The sequence below is a fragment of the Monomorium pharaonis genome, chromosome 10 (genome assembly GCF_013373865.1).
Source record: "Monomorium pharaonis isolate MP-MQ-018 chromosome 10, ASM1337386v2, whole genome shotgun sequence".
In the NCBI taxonomy this organism is placed as follows: Eukaryota; Metazoa; Arthropoda; class Insecta; order Hymenoptera; family Formicidae; genus Monomorium; species Monomorium pharaonis.
Window position 1 is genome coordinate 12616493 of NC_050476.1, and position 21044 is coordinate 12637536.

A 21044-nucleotide genomic window follows, 5' to 3' on the forward strand; every position below is an offset into this window, starting at 1 on the left:
ATTTATTACAATTGCGAAACGCATCTTTCGAAAGACGTTGCAAGAAGCACCTTTTTCGAAAGACGCACAAGAATCGGCCGCGCTCACGGAAGTCCTCAGTAACTTCCGTGAGATTACAACATCGCGCTCGGAAGCAGTTCGGAAACCTTATCGCGCGTGATATTTGACACCATCACAGCTGACTGTAAGCGCAAGAGAAAGAAATAAAGACAACAAAAAAGCAAGTAAGAAGTGTTTTCTTTCTCTCATACACCGAGCCGAACCTTCATCCTTCGGGTCCAAACCCTAAGGCAGGACGAATCCCAACTACTTACGGGAAAGAATTTCCGAAACGAGCAAACGCTTCCAACACTTCTTAAGTAATATTTAAAACGGGAGCGTTTCAGATGCGCACAGTAATAAACGGACATAGCAGGCTGAGTGAAACGAACACAGTAACAAACGGACACAGTGCAAAACGGACACAGTAACAAACGGACTTACCACATAAGTTTACGATTTTCGAGGGCACCTTTACTGACGGGATGCGAGAGGGGGCCGTAGACCCCCTTGCACCCCCCCGTGGTGTGTGTGTGTGTGTGTGTGTGCGCGCGCGCGCGCGCGCGCGCAAAACGTTCTCTGCACATGAGTTTGCGACTGTGTCCGTTTCGTATTGTGTTCCGTTTTGCACTGTGTCCGTTTGTTACCGTGTCTGCTTCGTAATGTGTCCGTTTGTTACTGTGTCCGATTGTCACCATGGTGTATCCGTTTCGCACTGTATCCGTTTGTTACTGTGTCCGTTTCGCACTGTGTCGGTTTTTTACTGTGTCTCTTTATTACTGTGCACATTTGGGACGTATTTTTCAAAACACTGTAAATTTGTGATTTGTGTCAGCGGATCATAATTTAAACTGCAATTACAAATCAATCACAAATATAACTATAGTGAAAGGATTAATTTCTGCGTATACATAAATAAACCGCGGAGCTCGCAACGTTACGTGTTGATAAAGGGGAACGAAAAAACCATTCAGTGACATATCAAATAAAGGAAAATAATTTTACAAAGCATATAATTCCAAAAACATTGTGCGTCTTTACTGAAGAGCAGTAACTGACAAACTGATTCAAAATAAAAGGTAAGAGTAGATTACAAGTAAAGGCAAACATTTATGTGTATTTAATGATACGGTTGTAAATCGGGTTTAAATTTTCTGTGTCTTTTTGTAAGTTTATGGTATTGTCAGCCTTTTTTATGACGTTTAGTCTGTCCGATATATGATGTAGGACAATCTTTACATTTAATACAATATATTACATTAGTTTTTCTTAGGCGGTCAATATTGTCTTTACCTCGTCGAATTATTACGTCAAATTTTTTGGTATTTTATAGGCAGTGTTGAAACCGAATTTATTTCATAAGTTATTCCATTTGCAGCTATTTCACATATGTAAAAATCAGTAAAAAACTGTAAAACTTTATGTTTAATTATAAAAATATAAGTTAATTATGAATGTTTCATCCTTCTGACAACATCTATTGATATGATCTATAACAAATATGTACGCATTAACATAAAGTGGTCATGGATCATCACGAAGGATTAAGTTAGGTTACGTACGATCTTCGAAGTCAAGCATCGTTGACAATGGCTAACCGTTGAATGAGTGACTGTCTTTTTGGACGTATAAATTAAATATGTTCTAACAAGTACGACTGTGGCTTGGCTGAAATATGTATAGTCTTCTCCCTTAAATTATCATAGAAATTAAGCGATGCTGGATTGGTGAGGTTACATTGCATTTATTAAAATGATTGACTAACGTAACCAATTTTTTGTTCTTAAAACATTAAGCAAATGTTTAGGAAATATTTAAAAATAAATTTGTTTAAACATTAAATAAATATTTATTAAATAACAAAAAAAATTTTTTTTAATGTACAATAAGCTTTTTTTCATGAAAAAAAGAGGACATATCCCATTATTTAAACGTTTTTTAAAATGTTTTTAAAAATGTTTCTTAAACATTAAAAAAAATATTTTTCAAACATTATTGTGCTCATTTGGTATTAACTGTCAAATTCTAGTAATTACATATGGAATTTTGTTTAGCTGCCTGCCCTTACGGAAAGAAACTACAGCCAATAAATATTACAGTTGTATAGTTATTACAGGACTCTCTGTAGTTATCACAGGAAGGATTACAGTAATTTGTAGTTATTATACGCTGTTGTTACTACAGTGCGTGAAATCCTTGTAATTCGGAATACACGTCTAACCCATGAAGTGTGTAACCCACTACACATGTAATCTACTACATGTGTAATATATTACACGTGTGGTAAGTGACTTGTGTAATAGACTACACGGGTAATCGACTACATGTGTAATATACTACACATGTTATCTACAAAATGTGTATTACATTACTACACAAATGTAATGCATTAAACGTGTAATGCCACCGAGTGAATCCCCGAGTTGCGCACAGTAATAAACGGATACAGCAGGCTGAGTAAAACGGACACAGTAACAAACAGACACAGAGCGAAATGGACACAGCCGGAAACCCATGTGGTGCAGAGAATGCTTTGCGCGCGCGCGCACACACACACGCCACACGAACACACACACACACACACACACACACACACACACACACACACACACACGGGGAGGTGCAAGGGGGAATTTCGCACCCACCCCGTCGGTAGGGGTGCCCTGAAAAGTCGCAACCCATGCAGTGTTACTGATCGGGCTGGGTTTTGTGGAATTTTCTCGCGCATGCGCGACAAATGTTACATTTCATTTGAATAAAAAAAAGTACCAATTAGTCGCCAATAAAAATATTTAATAATTGTTAAAAATATGTTTACAAATGTTAAATATCCAAATAAATAAGTATATATATATATATAAATATTTTATAAATAAAATAACTTTAAAAGAAAAGTGGGTAATACTACGCATGAGCAAAAAACCCGGCCCGATCAGCAACACCGAACCCATGTGGTAAGTCCGTTTGTTACTGTGTTTGTTTGGTCTATGTGCATTTGGTCTGTGCGCATTTGGTCTGTGTCCGTTTCGCACTGTGTCCGTTTGTTATTGTGTCTGTTTGTTACTGTGTCCGTTTGTTACTGTGTCTGTTTTGCACAGTGTCCGTTTGTTACTGTGTCCGTTTGATCTGTGTCCGTTTGTTACTGTGTCCGTTTCACTCAGTCTACTGTGTTTGTTTATTATTATGCGCATCTGGGATGCTCCCAATGCCACCAGCAATCCATGAAATAACGAGTCTTATTATATAAATTAATTCCATAAATTTTGTTTGAAATTTATTTTATTTATTGTATCATTTTTTAATCACATTGGACCGGCCATGGACAATGCACAAATTTCATACACGTAATTTTTAAATAAATAATTTTTTCTATTATTTTACATTATATATTTTTTTCTATGTATAATTATACTTTACAGATTATTTTCCTGTAATCTCGGTGTGACATTACAGAATATTATCTTGTAATCTCGGCAATATATTACAGGCTAGGTATTACAGGTTATTTTCCTGTAATCTGAGCGTGTAGTGCGAAAATATTACAGAATATTACAATATTTCAGCCTGTAATTTTGTGTAATACTTTTATGTAGTTCCTGTAAGTAAATATAATTTTCTGTAATCCGCTGTAATTTTTTTTTGTAAGGATGCCGTTATGAAGTGGCGCTAATATGACGATACACAATAGCCAACGTTTGTTAGAAGGCAATTTTAATTTTGAACATTTCAAAACCTTTTTATGGTAGGAAAAAGAGGTGTAAGATGACGACCTTAAGGCTTATCGATTTTTCCTAACTTTTGTGATGATATAAAAATGATCTATTGGTCGTTAGATTCACTAAAGCCTTTTATATCTACCATAAAAATTAAAAGATGTTAAATAAATTAGAATTTTAAAAAATTTTGATTTTCTAAGAACGTGTCAATTTCATCATTTTGCTCCCCTTTTCTCCCCATGTGGATAAGATGATTTCAGTAGCAAAAAGAGTCAAATTAAGTGGCATTGTAACCTATGTATTGTTTATCTGTATAAACACAAATTTTCTTATTTATTTAACAATATATTATAACGGTAAATGTCTAGAATAGGTACCGGTGCGAAAAATCAAGTCATTAGTCGCCATTTAGTCACAATTTCAAATCTGAAGTCGCAAAGCCATGTCGTACAGTACAAGCGTGGACGTTGTTTTGCTCTGAAAATTAAATTGCCCCTTCCTAAAAACATTTCTAACTACACATTTGATAGCCTTTACTTGACGAGTTCGTACAATAAACTGTACTACAGCTCACCATATTTCCTTTTCTGTACGGCAAACACGTCCCGATGTCCATACCGGTCCGCACTCAACTGAGTTTAACCACTCTAACCTGTTAACCAACCAAACCAAACTCTTTTCTGGCACTCTCTCTATCTCTCTTACTCGTTTGCTCTTTGTCTGTGTGTTTCCAGTTTTGATCAAAATGACTGCCAACCAATAGAAAATGATACCCGTTGTCCGATCACTCCCTTGAGGATCACTAGGATAAGTATGTGTGTGCTGCCCCCGCATGGTTTTGATTGAGATTTTTACAAAAAGTTGGCATTGCCTCAAGTATTATATCTGAAAAATAATTTTTATGGGAGTTATGGGAAAAAAACATCGAAAAAAAAGTTTCTTGAAAACGGCTAAACCGATTTTGAAAAAAAAAAAGTTATGGGTTTCAATCACATAATGTTATAAAACTTAAATAAATAAATATATTTTATTATATATTATATATTAGGTGTACAACTTTGGTTCCGTCGTCTTTTTTTCAAAATTCGAGGATTTAAAAAACTGGTTATACATTTACGATTCAAAGTATTGTCCATCGCTGGCCACTACTTTCTCCCATCTTTCTGACAACATACGAATCCCGCGTCGAAAAAACTGGTCATCTTTTAAGACGATCCACGAATTGATCCAATTTTTCACTTCTTCATGAGAACGGAAGTGCTGGTCAACCAGGCCGTGTGTCATTGATCGAAACAAGTGATAGTCAGAGGGAGCAATGACCGGAGAATACGGCGGGTGGGATAGGACTTCCCATTTCAACGTTTCCAAGTATGTTTTGACAGACTTTGCGACATTGTCTCGCATTGTCGGGGTTGAGCATTGTCATACTGCAAAATCACTTTATCGTGTCTCGTTGTATTGCGGCCGTTTGTCTTTCAGTGCTTGGCTTAAATGCATCAATTGCTTTCGATACCGATCGCTTGTGATTGTTTCAGTCGGTTTTAGTATCTCATAATACACTACGCCGAGCTGGTCCCACGAAATACAGAGCATGACCTTGGAACCGTGAATATTCGGTTTGGCCGTCGACGTGGAAGCATAGTCGGAAAGTCCTTATGATTTTCTGCGCTTGGAGTTATTATAATGAACCCATTTTCCGTCCCCAGTCACAATATGATGCAGAAATCCCTTCCGTCTTTGCCTTGCAAGCAGCTGTTCACAAGCAAACAAACGCCGCCCAGTGAGAAATAGTACATCGAATCGACATCGATTCAACATCGAAATTATCATTTCGATGTCGATTTGACGTAGAATTGATATTGAATTCATTATTGTTTCTTGCTGGGCGTTCAACATCTCTCGGCTTCAATTCGTACGGCACCCAATTTCCTTGCTTCTGAATCATTCTCATGACTTTCAGGCGTTTTGAAATGGCTTGTTGATTCACTCCCAATGATCCTGTCAATTCTTCTTGCGTTTGACACGAGTCTTGATCAAATAATGCCTCAAATTCTGCATCTTCGAAAACCTTCTCTCTTCCACCGCCATGCCGGTTTTCGATGTCAAAATCACCGTTCTTGAAGCGTTGAAACCACTTTCGGCACGTTCTTTCACTAATAGCGGCTTCACCATACGTATTTGAGAGCATTCGATGAGCCTCAGCCGCAGATTTCTTCATATTAAAACAAAAAATTAAAACCTCCCACAAATGACGAGAATTTGGTTCGTAAGCAGACATTTTCAGTCGAGAATAACTTCATGATGCAGACACAAATCGACTAATATTTCGATGGCGTTATGTTTACAAATGCCTAAGCTTATTGTATGATGTCTACGATCTATTTATTTCGACCACCACTTACCGTTACAGCTATCTAAACGGAAAACGGCGGAAGCAAAGTTGTACACCTATACATATATACATAATGTATATATTATTAAATATATATACAGGATGGTTATAAACGTACAAACCTTGTAAAAAAATAGAAAGCATGAGTATAATGAGATATATACAACGAACGGAAAATAATTAGAATAGACTACATAAAGTTTTGAGAAAAATTCATAAATAAATGTGCCAATAGATGGGCATCGTGGGCCTCAATCACTCTATACAGAAATATATATATATATATATATATATATATATATATATATTATTTATATGTGGCTTATTTTAGTTGAATTTGAAAAGTATTATCTTGGATTTATTATATATATATATATATAAGAAAAATATAAGATGATACTTTGGATAAAATTTAACCTAAGTAATACACTTAACTTTCTCTACAAAAACAATAATATCAAAATATTTTGCGCCAATTATAATAATAAATCTTGGATTTATTTGATATATATATATATATATATATATATATATATATATATACCCAGCTAGCAAAATGACGCAAACTTTGCGCGCAGTTTGCCGCAAACTCGAGCAAACCTTTGCAACAAAATTACGACAAGGTGTGTCCGCATTAAGCTTAGCTTTTGCTGGCAAGGCTTGTTGTAAATAGTATGACGCATATTTTATGCAAATAACAGGGTAAAATTTACTAGTAAAGCATAACAACAAATTTGCAGCAAGAACAAGGCAAACCTTGCTGTACACAATATGATAGCAAATTTGTGGCAAGAATAGAGCAAACCTTGCTGAACATAGCATGATAGCAAATTTGTGGCAAAAACAAGGCAAACCTTGTTATGCACAATATGATAGCAAATTTGTGGCAAGAACAGGACAAATATTTTCGAAATTTAGATCAACAAAAATGATTATTAGACTGAAATATTAGACTGATTAGTCCAATATTAAATGTGAATGGTGCAATCGTACTTGGTTCTCTATTCTCGACGAGCCCCTTTTATTAATCCAGTAGGTAAATCTTTTTCACGAGAAATGCGCCATCTCGAGATAGATAGTAAAGTCAGAAATAAAGTTTAAAACCCGATAATGCAACCCTATTATTTACATAAAATGTGCGTCATACTATTTGCGACAAGCCTTGCCAACAAAAACTAAGCTGTTTACGGACACACCTTGTCGCAATTTTGTTGCGAAAGTATGCTCGGCAAGTTTTATTTTGTTCTTGCTACTAATTTGCCGTTATTTTGTGCTTAACAAGATTTCCTGCTTCTGCCATAAATTTATTGTCATGTCGTGTAGCAAGGTTTGCTCTGTTATTTGCTTAAATTTTGCATTTTATTGTGTCGGAACAAATCTTGTAATTTCTATACGTAATATTTATGTACAAGTCTTTCTCTGTTATTTGCAGCATCGTGTGATGAAAACTTTTGCCGTAAATTTGCTCAAAACTTTTAGAAAACAAAGCAACAGACAATTACTTGTCATAAAATTGTTGTCAAAATTGAAACAATCCTTGCTGTAAAGCTTTCACGATATGTGATTTTTGGATAAAATTTAACCTAAGTAATACACTTAACTTTCTCTACAAAAACAATAATATCAAAATATTTTGCGCCAATTATAATAATAAATCTTTATATGAACTAAAACATTTACTCTATTACTATTCTTCGGCCAATATTCATAATTAAGATATTGATTGTTTTCCGCCCATATAAGGATGGAATGAAGAAGAATAATAATGTAAAGCAGACAAATAAATATTTTATTACAATTAAATGTTTTATTATAAATAAGTATTTTTTCAAAAAACTTGGTGCTGTTAAATCGAATATACATACGAGAGAGAAAGAGGGGGAGAGAGAGGGGGGGGGGAGAGAGATAGATAGATAGATAGATATATTTATTATGCCCAAGCATAGGCTGAAGGGCAAAGGGAGGAAGGGAGGGAGGGGGAGAGAGAGAGAGAGAGAGAGAGAGAGAGAGAGAGAGAGAGAGAGAGAGAGAGAGAGAAGGGGGGGGGCAATATAATGACAAGTAACATATTTATTCGAAGAGTTTAGCAGCGCCAAGTTTTTTTGAAAAAATGTTTATTTATAGTGAACTATTATTTATATTATAATATTCAGAGAATTATACCATATAAATAGTGTAAATATTATCGTAATTTGATGAAAAACGTAATAAAAATTTCCATAATTCTTTTTTGGTCTGCGTTTACTTTTTATCAATAGTAATTTTTAATATAAAGTTTTCACCATGTATTATAAGTTCATCATAACCATTAATTTTAATAAAAATATAAAGGATTCCGCACAATTTATATGAAAAAAAGCTCGGTCAATTTCCATATGTATTGTGACGTGGTAGTTTCGCTGCCACGGATGACAGCGTCCCTCCCCCGTCACAGGCTGCGGATTCGCGCCGGGCGGGGAAAATAGGCGAGGAGCGAGAGGGGATCTCCAGGGGGAATCGCGACGAGCGTGGCGAGCGTGCTATTAATTCTATATAATTTGTTTCTTTGCGTGGCGACCGCCTCACAAGGGAATTCGGCGGGAAAGCGAAAGAGGACGAGAGAGCGATAGCGATGCGATGAAAGAGGGAGGACTCCACCGGCAGCCGGGAGAGACGAGCACGCGGCCTGCACGGGGCCCCGGCGTGGCCCGGGAAAGCCACGGCCGGAGACTGGAGCGGCGGCACCCGTCAGCATCCCGACAGGGCATCTCGGAGGGCTGCAGAGGAGCCTCGAGGAGACTAAATCCATCGGGGGAGGCGTCGGGTCTTCTCACGGGGAGCGGAGGTCGCGGTGTGCGCTGCCCTGGCGCGGGCGGTAACCCGACGGAAGGATGAAAATTTCGCGGGGGCCTGCGAGGCCCCCGGAAGGATTACAGCGCGCACGTCCCTACGGTCGCAGGACTGCGTGCCTTGCCGCAATTGGGTCACGGCGCGGAGGCAATGCGCATGACCGAATGGGGGGTCGATCCGGGATCGACCGCGATCCACCCCGTTTTTGCGTGCGAGCGGTCTAGCAGATAAGTGGCGTATCGTGCCCCGTGCGAGATATCGGTGCGGCTAGTGCGAGGCCCAGGCGAAGGTAACCGGGACGAGCCTGGAGACCGGGGAGGTGACGACGCCAGGAGATATATCGGTGAGGTGGCCCGAGGTATGGATGTTCTCGTGAGAGCGGTTGCCGGCTAGCGGGGTGTCCCAGGGTCCGTTCTGCATCCGCTTTCGCGTTGGTGCGTGGATCGCGTCGGCCGCGGGGCGGCTGTGCGTACACGTGTTTAGTTGGGGATCTATCGGATGTAAGCGGGCGGGACGCCAACGCGCCGAGCCACGGGGAAGACACTCGCGGGGACGCTCGAATTCCGTCGGAGATTCCCCTCAACCGCGTGCGCCGCAAAGCCCTCGCGCGAGCGAGTATCGTGTCGCGAGTAGCGAGCAGACGGGACTTCCGGTCTCGGGACGAAGCAGGACGCGGCGGCGGCCGACCATTGCTCTTCGACCCTCGCGAATCTCGCGGTCGTGATTTATTGTTGTCGGGAGTGTCGGCACGTTCGAACGCCCGAAACTTCTTGTGCGCGGAAAATCCCGGCGCCCGTCCTTGTCGATCGCGGCGGTATAGCGAATCAGCGGCGTCCCGCTGATAGTAGTGTTCACCTCTTACATTTCTCTTGAATAAATTTCTATTAATCGTTAAATACGGAGTCAATTTCTCTGGTGTGTTGTCCGTCCCTTCGTGTTGTAGACGTTGCCCGCTCCCTTACGTATAGCCCCGCCCCTCTACCGTTAGGCAGAGCTGGCTGAGGTCGTCGCGCGAGGATCGAGGCCGTTTGGGTCTAGCAAATTTCGTGAGGTGACGCGTCGTAGCGCGAGTCTGGCGCCCAACCATCATTCGCGATAGCGTGGCTGAGATTCGAGCGCGACGAGTCGGGCATAGCGGGTATCGGTCGACCCGCCGACCTTGCGGCTTTTGATTGCGGCTTTCCCAGTCAGGAAAAGCCGTGACAGTATATATACACATATATCTGCAAGTATAAATGTCGTGACACTTTGTGTGTGTGTGTGTGTGCGCGCGCGCGCACGCGTGCGCACGTGTGTAAATCCTGCTTTGGCGTCATTCAGAATCAACGGCGTGGACGTGGCAGAAATCTGATCCTGAGTGTGTGTATGTGTGTATGTTGTGTGTGTGTGTGTGTGAGTGTATGGGTGTGTTACAGCAGAGGTAAGCAAAATCCAAATGATCTGATACTCATTAATGAAAAATAACGTTGTAACATTAATTAACATCCCTCCTTCACACACACACACACACACACACGCGCGCAGGATCAGATTTCTGCCACGTCCACGCCGTTGTTTCTGAATAATGCCAAGAGCAAGATTTACACACGTTCCCACGCGCGCGCGCGCGCGCGCGCACACATACACACACACACACACACAGAGTGTCACAAACATTTATACATGCAGATATATGTGTATATATAGGGTAAAGGTGGGCATTATGGCCATAGTTTTTATTTGAGGTTATAATTTTCAAACCGCTGGTTTTTTTATTTCGTAACTTTCTGAAATTTTAGTGTATTTAATAAGCTTTGATGACAAAATGTCTTGATCAATTAAAATCTATTCATATTCGAAGAAAAAACAGAATCTGAAAGCATGCGTTTTGGCCATATTAAACGTGGGGTGGGTAATATGGCCAACTATAAGAAAAGTGTACAAAACAATAATACTTTGCAGAAGTGAGGTAATTTTTAATCGTACAGAACATAAACATTGAAACATTTGAGACATACACATTTAAAAAATAAACATTTAATAAAAAAAACATTGAAAAATAAACATTTAATCGGAATGTTAAATCTGTGCATCCGCTATTTGTGCACGCTTTTGTGCTCTCACAATCACTATTTTCTTACTTCGCTGTTATTGTCACTCTTAGCACTGGCGTACTCTAACACTCTGTTATACTCGCTGCTCTTTTGTTGCACTTGTTGGCCATATTAGCCACCGAGCATAGATTTAATAATGTGCATTATAATTACAAAAATAATAGGCAAAGCACAATAAATTTATTACAAAAATATAGCCAAGGTTCAGGTTTTGAAATGTGTAATGAGAAAAGCCAAAATTATTTTGTTTTAATTTGAAAATCTTACTTAGTTAGAAGTGCGATGTCTGACTTTGACGTGTATATTTTGATGGCTATGGAGAACAATGAAGCACCAAAATCACAAATAACAACAAAATAGAGAGGTTTTTGTTACCAAACTTCAAGAATAGCTACAATAATTGGTTTTTATACATTATCAACGTTTATCAATGTTTAGAATGTTTAATACGGACATTGTGGCCATATTACTCGCCTGACCATAATGCTCGCCTTTACCCTATATATGCGAGCAAGTCAACAAGTGCAAACGCATGCAGTGAACGTTAAAGTAGCAATTTTCAAAAATTTTTATCTCTGAAACTAGACATAGAAAGGTCGCACAAATTGTAATTTTTTATTAGGACTATAAGTACTACAATATATAAAAAATTCAAGGAAATTGACCGAGCTTTTTTTTTCATATAAATTGTGCGGTGTCCTTTTTTAATTATTTAACTTTTAATTAAAAATATGTATAAAATTAAACAAAAAGGACCTTATACTAATCTTATGGAAAATGGCTTTCGGTGGAATTAGCTAAAATTTTACTTTTCATTGATGTCCTAAACAAAAGTCTCAACGGCCACATTTGATTGGTGGTGTCCGTTTTACACTGTGCATCTGGGACTCACTGTTACACACACACACACACACACACACACACACACACACACACACACACACACACACACACACACACACACACACACACACACAAGGGATCAGCCGGCTCACCACGTCCGCGTCGTTGACCCTAATGCCGAAAATGGGTCAAAAACACAGGCAAACAGACACACACACGCACATGCATACACACGTACACGCCCGCACGCGCAACGCATACAAACGTACTCTCACACAACATGTGTACAGAAACACTCACGCAAACACACACGCAGACCGTATAATTAATAATCTATGCTCATTGCCATAGAAATAATACATCGATAGTTTGAGCTCTTGTAGCTCAAAAACTAGTCATTTTAAAACGTTGTGGCCATTGAGACTTTTATTCAGGACATCAAAAAGTACAACATGCTAAAATTTATCGAGATCCTATCAATTCTATCGAGAGCCATAAGATTAGTACGGGGTCCTTTTATTTGGTTGTTATTTTGATTTTTAATCGATAAAATTTTGTAATGTTCTTTGAAGGAGTATAAATTCTTTTTTTTTACGTGATAACAGCTTTTCTTAAATTTATAATGACAATTCATGTTTATGACTATCATAATATTCTTTATTAAAAAATAATTTTTGCTATAAGAAAAAAAATTCAGTAATCACTTCTTTTAAGCATTAGAATAGATATTTTTTGTACACATGTATGTATACGTACACACATACTTTTTATCGTTAGACAATTTTATTTTCATTAAAAAAATCAAGGAACTATAGCTCAAAAGGAGAATCTAGCGTCGCCCGTTCCATTGCCGCTTGTTATAAACCACTTTCCCCGCGCACCTAGAAATCTCAAGGCTCTTGAACGCCGCGCGCTTGCATTTGCTGGTAGGCCGGGTTAATACAACAAATTTTAATGCTCAATAACTCGTTAACTATTATAAAAATTGCAAAATAAACGATAAAGGACTTTTGTGTTCAGTTTAATGCGCTTTACGTGCTTATAAACATTGTATAAAGTTTAACTGACGCTTTGTATATATAGTAGAATGCATCAGAATTTTTATCACAAGAATGTTTGGAGGTCGAAGCTCCAACATTAACTTGTGATGGAAAATGTGTTGTACTTTTTAAGTTAATAATGACTTTTTGAAATTTTCAAAGTGCTATAGTGATACAGAAAAATCCGTGCGTTAAGAATCCTGGTCGGATCGCAGGTAAGTCAGCTGTCCTAGGAGTGATAACCTCTCGGCGTAAATTTTTTGATAATGTCAACTCGTCGACGAACACACTACAGCTTCATTCTCGCATCCTAATGCCCTCCTGCAGAGCAGCACGCTTCCGCTGGGATATAGCTCGACAAATTGGAAAGTGAATCATTTTACACATTCCCTTTCGGGGCAGTTGTCATCGCCTATAGCATCTGTTATGGTAGGAGGATTTACTCAATATGATTGCTAGCTAGAAAACTAGACGAAAATAGGAATAACTTATTTTATGGATAATCTTGATGAGAGATACTTAAAAATTTAGTAAAAAAGCTTGAAACTTAAGGTATTTTTGAGGTATTTTTTGAAGTATTTTGAGGTATTTTTTGAGGTTAGGGACGAATGGTGATGTGATGGCGTTTAGTAGATAACGAATTCGGATTCAGCGACCCCAAAAACATAAATATGGTGGTGTAGTCTAGCAAACAAACAACTTTTTTGGTGTGCTTGTGTTACCACACAAATGTATGTATTACACTTGAGTATTTTTTGTTATTTAACTATTTATTTGGATGTACACGTTTCAATTTATACAAAGTTAAACAATGACATAGAATTTCGTTAATATAGCCACCTAAGCGTACTGATAATGTGGTCACTTTCGATCGTCTCTACATTGATTCTCTACATTCTGTACAATTCTCTACAAAAATTCCTTGATATATCAAGTGTCATTTTACTGTTAATCAATAATTGGTGACATGTATAAATTATTATTGCGACAGAAAGAAGAGATTACTTATAAGCCTAAACCCTAGTAGCAAAAACACATTGGAATAGCACAATATTTAGAAGTAATGTAAAGACAATATTCTCAATATCGTAAAGTAGACGCTTTATCTCATTTAGCCGATTTATCTAAGCAGTAATATTGGTTCAATTTTAGTTCACTATCCCAATAATGTTTAATATTTTTTAAAAACAAAAAAAATATTTTTTTTAATGTTTGAGAAACATTTTTAAAAACGTTTTAAAAAACATTTAACTAATGGGATAAGTTCCCTTTTTCTCATTAAAAATGTTTATAAAAAAAAATTTTTTTATTATTTAATAAACGTTTATTTAAACAAATTCTATTTTAAATATTTACTAAACATTTGCTTAATGTTTTAAGAATAAAAAATTGGTTACATTATTCAATAATTTTGATAAATTTAACGTAACTTCACCAATTTAGCATCGCTTAATTTCTACGATAATTTAGAGGAAAAGACTACATGTTTCAGCCATGCCACAGTTGTACCTGTTAGAATATGTTTAATTTATACGTCCGAGAAAACAGTGACTCGTTCAACGGTTAGCCACCGCCGACGTTGCTTGACTTCGAAGATCGTACGTAGCTAACATACGTAATCTAACAGCTAAATACGTAACCTAACACTTCGTGATGATCCATGAACACTTCATGTTAATGCATACATATTTGTTATAGATCATATCAATAGATGTTATCAGAAGGATGAAACATACATAATTAACTTATATTTTTATAATTAAACATAAAGTTTTACAGTTTTATACTGATTTTTACATATCCGAAATAGCTGCATGTGGAATAACTTATGAAAAGGTCTATTTTTGCTCTGTTTGTGAAGAAATAAAGGATAGATATCATTTTTTATCATTTTTGAGTATTGTTAATATGCCATTGTTTCGATAAGTGCAATATATATTGTCTTAATATTCACTTTCTTTAGTTTTGATGTTTCAATTTGTGTCTTTTAGAGGTTTCCTTTACACGCTTTTAACACTTTTAATATATAGATTCACTGTTTTTTTACACTTTATGCTTCATAATTAGTAAAGCTTCCTACCCAGGAGTTAAATATTTTTTAAAATAATATTTAAACTTTTTAAATATATGATATAATTATTACATAAACATTACATAAATCTTATGTAAATATTATTTTAAACGATTTATTAAAATATTAAGTTAAAATTATAAAAACATTAATTAAATATTATCTAAACATTTGTCCTAAATCATTGTTTTTAATGATTTTTTATTGTAAATCTAAAATAAATATTATATAAATATTAAATAAATATTACTTTAATAATTTTCTCAAACCATTATTTTTAATGAAAAATCTTTAATTTATAAATATTAAATAAACGTTAAATAAACGTTTTATAAATAATATTTTTTCTAATTCATTATTTGAAATAAATAATTAATATAAAACAAATGTTTAATAAATATTAAATAAATATTATTTGTAACATAAACGCTAATAATGTAGAAATAATTAAAAATAAAATTTTAAAGCGTTTAAAAAATATTGTGTGCTCATTGGGATTGGGCAAATGTTGAACCAATTAATTTTTCATATTGGACATTAATTGCATTCTAATTGGAGCCAATATTTTATGATCAATATTAGCGTTACATTGGGAAACAATAGTCAATGCATTCTCAATGTAATCAATATTTGGCCAATATTAGTCAATGTATTTTGCTACTAAGGTAAAATCCAACTTTTATTAAGTAAGTACTTATCTACCTTTATCGGGCTTCGAAAATGGCGGAATATAGTAGATGTGCGGAAAACTCGATCTTAGAATTATTAGTGTGTGAGAAGTGAAAATTAGTGGAGGAGATATGAGAATTGGTCATGGAGAAAGCGGAAGACGGAAGATGACCGGACATTGGGGGGAAGTGTATGAAGGAGTAAGGAGAGAAAGCAGATGTGTAAGAAATTCGGAGTAACAGGCTGGAGGAAAGGCGATGAGAAGAAGGATGACATTGTAGATATGAAATGTGATAGTGTGCGAAGAGGGCGCTGGAGTGTTCAAGTGGAGAGAGAAAGTAGAAAAGGAGCGAAGAGGCAGATGACGGTAGAGGCGGTGATGGAAGTGGGCAGATGTGACGGAGTGGTGAGAGCGAGAGATCAAGTCATGCGCATGAACTGAAAAGAATGAAGCCTCAATTGGTTGACGGGAGGTGGAGTTGAAAGAGAGAGGATAGCGGCATGCAGTGGCGTGCTCGTTGATATGGATTGATGTATCGATATATCGATATATCGATGGAATACTGTGAGACGAAGGGATCTAGGAGTGGAATCGAGCACGCGGAGGTGAGGTTAGGAGACAGAAAGAAGGAAGCAGTGTGAGAGAGTGACGGGTGAAAAGGGCGAGAGAGTAAGGAGTAGGAAAGAAAGGAGAGAAGTGGAAGTAAGGCTTGGCAAAAAGTGAAGGAGGAAAGGAGGAGAAAATGGAAAGACTGGAAGAGGTGTGGAAAGGTGAAGGCGATGAGAAAATGCATGGAGGAGATGGCAATGTGGCTGAGAAGTGTCAGAAGGTTGTGCGATGAAATGAGCAGAGGGAGAGAAGGAGGAGGAAGATCGACAGCGTTGAGTCAAGAGAGAACAGAGAAAGATAATGGAAGGAGTGAGAGAAAAAGTGAGAAGGGTGAAGATGGAGGCAAGGTAGATGGAGAAAGGGAGGGAGGGAGGAAGAGGGGGAAGATAGGAGGAGAGGAGAGCCGCAGATAAAGAGAGGGCTGACGGTAGTTGGTGGAGGAAGAGAAGAGACAGAGATAAAGAGAGGGATGACGGTGACCTGAGGAGGAAGTAAGGTGGAAGAGAAGAGGCAAGAGGAGGGAGGGGCAGAGTCATTTAAAGAGGAGAAGAAGATGGATGTAAATTCTGGAGAAGTGAGAAGGGTTCAAAAAAGGAGAAAGAAGAGGAAAGAAGACAGCAGAGATTCAGGAAGAAAAGGGAGAAAGATGGATAAGAGACGGATAGACACGATGAATAAAGAGAGGGCAGAACGGGAGGAAAGAGTAAGGAGGTAGTTCGAGGAGAGACAAGAGGCAAAAAAGAAGAAGAGGTGCATTATTTGGAAAATGATCGAATGAAATAGGACCAGAAGAAGGAAGAGAACCAGGAGGAGAGTAGAGAATGTGTGAAAGAGGGGGGTAGAAGGGAGGAAAAGGGAGTTAGAAGGATCGCAAAGGGGAGGGTGATGAAGGATGTAAAGTCGTACAACGGCCAGAGCGTGTAGCACGGTATTAATATGTTTTGTAAAATTTGTTATATATAGAGCGATCGAGAAGGGGAGGGAAGAGAAAGATGTAAGGTCGCATAATGGCCAGGACGTGTAGGAAAGGTGATTATTTTTTATGTAGAATTTGTTATGTACTTATAAAGAGGCTGCAAACCCTGAGGAGACGCAGAATAATAAATTCTATTTCATTCTATCTACTTTTATTTTCCGTTACAACTATGCTATAGTTTTTTAACCTAACAATTTATTTTATATAAATATAAACTTTGTAATAAAATATCGTGACTTTTTAAACTAAAACCAATTTTTTACATTTATTTTTGTGATGGCCATATTATTATCCCTTTTTCTCTTTGACCCATGCAGTGTTGTTACATTTTTATAAACAATATGTAATACAGTAAATATTTAATTTTAAATTTAAAATCTAATAAATAACACTTCAATAAATGTAACCGTTAAGTTTTAATTTAAAAGTTAATTATTAGCAAAGTTATTGTATAAAATATAACTGGACCATATTACCACCTTCTCTATTTTTTCATATTTTGTATATATTAATATTTTTGTTATATAACAAAAAATAAACGTTTCAGAGATTTGCCTATTATATTTTAAGACTGTTATCAAGACTATACAGGGTGTTTGGTAAAGATTTATGCAATTTTTATAAGCAGGTAGAGCGCATTAAGCTGAACATAAAATCCTCATCGTTTTTCCATTTTCGCAATAGTTAACGAGTTATAGACTTGTAAAATTTTCTGTATTAGCCCGGCCTACTGGCAAATGCAAGCACGTCAAGCGCCCGACCGCGGTGGCCGCCCCTCCCTAGCGCTTGAACCTTGAGATTGCTAGGCGCGCGGGGGGAGTTGTTACAACAAGCGGCAATGGCTACGCACAACGTGTACGTGTACATACATGTGTACAAAAAAATAGCAATTTTAATGCTTAAAGAAGCAATTACTAAATTTATTTTTTTTAATAAATAATGATTATTTTTAATAAAAAATATTTTTTTGATGATAGTCTTAAATGTTGTAAACTGTCATAAATTTTAAAAGAAGCTATTATCATGTGCTCAAAAACAAATTTATCCTTCTTTAAACAACATTAGAAAATTTTATCGATTAAAATGGAAATAACAACCAAATAAAATGTTTCAACTTTATATTCTTAATTTGTTTTAACTTTATATTCTTAATTAAAAATTAAATAACGAGGATATTTATATTTTTAATAAAATTAATCCTTGTGATAGACTTATAATACACGGAAAAAACTTTATGGTAAAAATTATTATGGTAAGTAATAAACGCGTGACAAGGAGAAATTATGAAAATTTTTATTATGTTTTTCATCAAATTACGATAATATTTACATTACTTATATGATATAATTCTCTGAAATTTCTTCTTACAGTTTGTGGTTACTATCATAAATAATAAATCATACATAATTTTACTATAAAATTTTCTCCGTGTAGATTTACGAATATATGAATTTATTAAATGTTTGAAAACTTATAAACAATATTTATTTAATTCAAGAAAATTTAGTATGTAATGTGTGTGTGTGTTTGGTGTGTGTGTGTATGTGTGTGCGAGAAAAGAATAATAATCACTTTGTGTCAGGAAAATGAATAATCATTCCTTAGTTCGCGATTTTATATCACTATTATTATTCATGCTGATTACTATACAATACACGCACACGTAGAAAAATATGATTCTAGTTTTAAGAAAATCAATTATTCATTTTTAATTTTATTCTTTTTTAATAATTATCTTATTTTTAACGGTTGAAAAGAATATTCTATTGATAATAAACACCTCACTTTACACAAAACAAATAATGTTTAACATTTTCGTGTATGTACACACACACACACACACACACACACACACACACACACACACACACACACACATTACATACTAAAATTTTCTTGAATTAAATAAATATTGTTTATAAGTTTTCAAACATTTAATAAATTCATATATTTGTAAATCTACACGGAGAAAATTTTATAGTAAAATTATGTATGATTTATTATCTATGATAGTAAGCACGAACTGTAAGAAGAAATTTCAGAGAGTTATACCATATAAGTAGTGTAAATATTATCGTAATTTGATAAAAAACATAATAAAAATTTTCATAATTCCTTCTTGTCACGCGTTTACTACTTACCATAGTAATTTTTACCATAAAGTTTTTTCCGTGTATTATAAGTCTATCACAAGAATTAATTTTATTAAAAATATAAATATCCTTGTTATTTAATTTTTAATTAAGAATATAAAGTTGAAACAAACATTTTATTTGGTTGTTATTTCCATTTTAATCGATAAAATTTTCTAATGTTGTTTAAAGAAGGATAAATTTGTTTTTGAGCATGATAATAGCTTCTTTTAAAATTTATGACAGTTTACGACATTTAAGACTATCACCAAAAAAAAATTTTTATTCAAAATAATCATTATTTATAAAAAAAATAAATTTAGTAATTGCTTCTTTAAACATTAGAACTGATATTTTTTGTACACATGTATGTACACGTACACATTGTGCGTAGCCATTGCCGCTCGTTGTAACAACTCCTCCCGCGCGCTCAAGGTTCAAGCGCTAGGGAGGGGCGGCTGCCGCGGTCGGGCGCTCGGCGTGCTTGCATTTGCCGGTAGGCCGGGCTAATACAGAAAATTTTACAAGTCTATAACTCGTTAACTATTGCGAAAGTGGAAAAACGATGAGGATTTTATCTTCAGCTTAATGCGCTCTACCTGCTTATAAAAATTGCATAAATCTTTACCAAACACCCTGTATGTCAAGAAAATATTTTTTATTAAACATAATCGTCACTTATTAAAAAGAATATTATTAAAAATTATAAAAATTAAATTGAGTAATTGCTTTTCTTGGCAGTAGAATATTTTTTGTGTGTAGTTTTTCATGGTCTGATCTTATTTTTATTATATTGTATAACCTTAATAATTACCCAGTAAGCAAGAAACATTGATCAATGTTTTTAAAATGTTGATTTTAGATAAATTTTCTAAACATTGTAACTTAATGTTTCATAAATATTTAAAAAATATTACGTAATAATATTGCTGTTCTAATATTATAAAAATATTTTTAAAACGTTTATTAAACATTTTTTAAATGTTATTAAACGTTATTTCATAATGATGTTGTAGACAACGTTAAAAATTACATACTTGGAAACGTTACTATGTGAATAACATTATAATAACGTTGCAGCAATATTTTTGCTTACTGGGTAACTATGGGCTAAAGTTTCACTAGATCATTACCAGTGTTGTAAACGATCTAGATCAAATGATCTAGATCATTAATTTAGATCAACTTTTACGATCTATTGATCTCTTAAAGATTTTTTTTACGATAATCTTTGATCTGATCTAGATTTTTTAAATTATATGATTTTGATCTATAAAAAATTAGATCTTTTTATAACTTGATTCGAATGACTTTAGAGGGTCTCTATTTATATTGTAAATTCTACTCTAGGTCAATAGTTTCTGAGATTAAAATCCGCGATGCTAGAACTTGGTCCTTGTGTCCGCGATGCTAGAACTTGGTCCAAGTTCGCGGTCCGGGAAATGTGTACCAATCAACTTGCAGATTTTAATTTACTTGTGTATAATTATATATGTATACTTATAAATAATTATATTATTAAAGTTAATGTCACAAATAGTTGTTTAATTAATTCAAATTTTTGTTTTGAAAGTTCCGCGTGAATTGTGCAATTTTCTACTGCGCATGCGTACCACTAAACCCATACAGCACAA

At 35.7% G+C, this 21044-nt stretch overlaps 1 protein-coding gene across 1 annotated transcript in view; it reads right to left on the reverse strand.

Annotated features, from left to right (window-relative positions):
* The window catches only part of LOC105838097, a 130788-nt gene extending 126103 nt beyond the window's left edge, over nt 1–4685 (reverse strand). The window contains exon 1 of the mRNA XM_036292847.1: nt 4330–4685. The gene's annotated coding sequence lies outside the window, so the exon portion shown is untranslated. The remainder of the gene's footprint in view (nt 1–4329) is intronic.
* Nucleotides 4686–21044: the final 16359 nt, after the last annotated feature.